The following is a 4,429-nucleotide window of genomic DNA, read 5'->3' as shown; positions in this document are numbered from 1 at the left end:
AATTATGGTACAGTCAAATTAACTCAAATTTGGTTGTTTAGGTGGATTCATCATTGTTTCAGGTGTTTTCCACTGGGATGCCCTATTGGCCATACTACAATAGTTTGGCATGCTTAAGGGTTCTCAGAAAACATATCATTCAATTTGCTATTTTTAAAGATTATGAAACAAAGATACAAAAAGATGTTTCTTTTTTTTTTCTTTCATATAGTATATATATTTTATTTGTTGGTATTTCCAACATTACAGAACTTCACTGAAAGAACCTTTCTTTTGATGTTCAGATCAATGTCTGAAATGCCAACATTTGATATGATGAACAAAACTATACATATTAAAAAACCCAGAATAAGGATACTTGAACAACAAAAACAAGTTAAACAAAAATAGCCTCTCCTTCTATTATAGGTGGACATTGAAGTGGATTTAATTCGATTTTCTTTTTAAAGACCCTCGAATCTGACAGCTTAAAATTTATTTAAAATGAATAAAAATTTTTTTTTATTAAGCTACTGGTCTCCAGCTCCATTTTCAGTTTTCATTTGTTTTGGTGCAGGCTCTTCTTTTTCAGGTTTTTCTCGTGTCCTTTTAAGAGATACTCCAGCATCACCATTTTCCTGTTCTTCATCACTATCAAATTTTGTTTTCTTGCCTTGGAATTGTATTTTTCCTTTATTGGGTGTACCCTGAACAGCTTTACCACCTCCTCTTCCCTTTCCTTTAAATTTGCGACCTTTGGACTTCAACTTATTTAGGGATTCCTGTTGGTCTTCAATGATTTTTTTCAAAGCTTCTTTTTCTGTTTCTCCTTCTATACTTCCCATGTTACATCTTTGTTTCTTAATTTTAAGTTTCCATTGTTTGCTTCATTGGCTTTGTTCAGTGCTTCTTTTGCTTTTTCTTTAAAAAGGATTATTCCCTCTTTGGCTCCTCTGATGAAATCTATCCATTTTATTTCTCCATGATTAGAGAAAAGTGTATGCAGATCTTCTCTACAGGTTTGATCATCTAAATCACCCAAAAATTTCAGCAAGCATCCAATCTTTTCATACAGGGATTTCAATTCAGCATTTTCTGCTTGCCTCTGTTTTTCTTCTTGCTCTTGTTTAGCTTTTGCTTTAGCTTCTACTATATTTTGCTTCCTTTCTTCATTCTTCTTGGCAAAGTAATCTTCCTTAAAGAGTATCAGCAGCTCTGTATCTTTGTATCTTTGTCCAGGGGTTTCTATAAACTTCTTGGCAGATTCATCACTATCAAAAACAGCAAATATTGATCCCTTAAATGCTTTATGTAATGTTCTCCTCATTTGAATATTTTGTACTTGACCTTTACCTTCTAACCATTCTTTTATGTCATCAAGGGTTGCATCTGTTGGAAAACCTTTAACATAGATAGATCTGTTTTTTACTTCATTTTTATACTCATCTGTTACTTCAGGGAGGGGTTTGCTTGGAGATCTTCTGATTTTAGTTTTGTCCTCACTAAATTCCATGAGTTCTGCCTTTGATTTCTTTAGAGCACTTCTTATTACATCAAAGTCTTTTGTTAGCTTGCTTAATCTGTTAAATTTGATCATGGTTTCCAAAGGAACCCAGCCATCATCTATTTTGATCTGTTCCTTTAAAAATTTGTCTCGTGGAAGATTAAAGTCACCGAAATAGTACTCAATCTGTTGGCATATTTTGGACTCCAGATCAGTCATTTTTTCACTATCACCATTCTCAGCCATGGTGGGAGCCTTTCCGTGAGGTTCCGGCAGGCTGGCGGCGCCACCACGGCCACACACCGGCGATGTTCCTCCTGAGCCCAGAGCAGCGGCGCCGCCCGCGCGCGGCCGCTATTTCCAAAAAGATGTTTCTTGTCAAATGTCATATAAGGGCATATACTTAGCTTATACTACTCAATATTTTTCATTTTCTACCATATTTAATATGTTATTTTATGATGGTGTTGAAATATTATTATTAGTAGTAATAGTAGTAGTTGCAGTAGTGTTAGTAGTTGGTGGTGGTAGTAATAGTAACAATATGCAAATTATAACTACAGGCACCTATTGTGATCTCTCTCATCTATCTATATATCTATTTTAAATCCATATAGTTTCTAAGATGTGCCTTGCACTATGCTTAGCAATTTTTCTGGTAGATATCATTATTTATTATTATAGTATTATTTGACTGTTACAGGTTAAGAATATGGAGCATGCAGAGTTTAAATCAATCATGTTATTTAATCAGTTACTGATATGGATCCTTTTGGCAGTTTAGTGAAGATATGAACCACTTTCCAAAATAGCTTATTTTTTTAAAAAATGAATAAAATAAAATGCATAGAATTGCAAGGGAAAATCTTTATGTGGAAATGTAAAAAATGTAAAAAATCAAATTAAATAAAATTTTAGTTAAAAAAATAAAGCAATTAATCATGGCCTCCAGGGTAAAATAAAGAATTAGAGGGCATCCTTTAAGAGTTTAAAGGTATAACAAAGACACTGGAAAACAGATACAGGATCCAAAAACATCTTGATAAAATAGAAGGTTGGATTCCTAAACCAAAAAATCAACATAATTAAATTCAAAATCTTACATTTACATCAAAAAGAATAACTTCAAGGGGTGATAATGTAAGCAAATAGGGAAACAATGTTAAAAAGTACCTATATGATCCAATTTTAATTATATTAAGTTAAAAATATTTGGGGTGAATAAAAACAGAGCAATCAAATTTAGAAAGGAATAAGGAAGCTGAAAAACTACAGAAAAGATTTTTGTTTATTTTTTTAAAATTTATTTATTTTGAGTTTTAAAATTATTACCCTAATGTTACTTCCCTTCCCCCACCCCACAAAGAAGGCAATTTGCCAGTCTTTACATTGTTTCCATGATATACATTGATCTAAGTTGAATGTGATGAGAGAGAAATCACATCCCTAAGAAAGAAACATAAAGTAAAAGAGATAGCAAGATCAGACAGTAAGATATTAGCTTTTTTCTAAATTAAAGGTAATAGTCTTTGTTCAAACTTAACAGTTCTTTCTTTGGATATAGATGGTATTCTCCATCACAGATAGCCCCAAATTGTCGCTGATTGTTGCACTGCTGGAATGAGCAAGTCAATCAAGTTTGATCATCAGCCCCATGTTGCTGTTAGTATGTACAATGTTTTTTGGGTTCTTCTGATCTCACTCAGCATCAGTTCATGCAAATTCTTCCAGTCTTCCCTGACTTTCCATCCCTCCTGGTTTCTAATAGAACAATAGTGTTCCATGACATACACATACCATAGTTTGCTAAGCCATTCCCCAATTGAAGGACATTTACTAGATTTCCAATTCTTTGCCACTACAAAAAGAGCTGTAATGAATATTTTTGTACAAGTGATGTTTTGACTCTTTTTCATCATCTCTTCTGCACATAGGAACAGTAGTGGTATTGCAGTATCAAAGGGTATGCACATTTTTGTTGCCTTTAGGGCATAGTTCCAGACTGCTCTTCAGAAAGGTTGGATGAGTTCACAGCTCCACCACCAATGTACTAGTGTCCCAGATTTCCCACATCCTTTCCAACAATGTTCATTGTCTTTTCTCATCATATTGGCCAGTCTGAGAGGTGTGAGGTGATACTTCAGAGATGCATTACTCTAATAAGTAATGATGTAGAGCAATTTTTCTTAAGACTATAGATTGCTTTAATCTCCTCATCTGTAAATTGCCTTTGCAAATCCTTTGACCATTTGTCAATTGGTGAATGGCTTTTATTTTTTAAATTGATTCAGTTATTTGTATACTTTAAAATTATACCTTTGTCAGACATACTAGTTATAAAGATTGTTTTCCAGTTTAGTACATTTCTTTTGATCTTGGTTAAAGTAGTTTTTTTCTCTAAAAATCTTTTTAATTTAATGTAATCAAAATCATCTAGTTTGTTTTTAGTGATGTTCTCCATCTCTTCCTTAGTCATAAACTGCTCTCCTTTCCATAGATTTGATAGGTACACTACTCCATGACCTTCTAGTTTGTATATAATATTGTTTTTGAACTCTAAATCCTATATCCATTTTGATCTTCTGTTGGTCTAGGGTGTGAGATGTTGGTCTAATGTAAGCTTCTTCCATACTAACTTTCAATTTTACAAGCAGTTTTGAACAAAGAGAGTTTTTATCCAAACAGCATGACTCTTTGGGTTTATCAAAGAGCAGATTATTATAACCATTTCCTGCTATTGCACCTAGTCTATTCCACTGATCCATGATGCTATTTCTCAGTCAATACTATAGTTTTGATGACTAATGCTTTATAATATAATTTTAAGTCTGGTATGGTTAAGTTACCTTGTTTTGCACTTTTTTTGCAATGAATCCATGGAAATTTTTTGCTTTTTATTTCTCCATTAAAAATTTACTTAGCACTTTTTCTAACTCATTAAAGTAT

General features: G+C 32.9%; 1 pseudogene; it reads right to left on the bottom strand.

Annotated features, from left to right (window-relative positions):
• Positions 1–251: 251 nt before the first annotated feature.
• Positions 252–1,792, bottom strand: LOC141513521 (lupus La protein homolog pseudogene; annotated as a pseudogene).
• Between the last annotated feature and the right edge of the window lie 2,637 nt (positions 1,793–4,429).

This window comes from Macrotis lagotis, chromosome 1 (genome assembly GCF_037893015.1).
Source record: "Macrotis lagotis isolate mMagLag1 chromosome 1, bilby.v1.9.chrom.fasta, whole genome shotgun sequence".
Lineage (NCBI taxonomy): Eukaryota > Metazoa > Chordata > Mammalia > Peramelemorphia > Peramelidae > Macrotis > Macrotis lagotis.
Note: the sequence above shows the minus strand (reverse complement) of the source record. Positions and strands in the feature narration are given on the sequence as shown.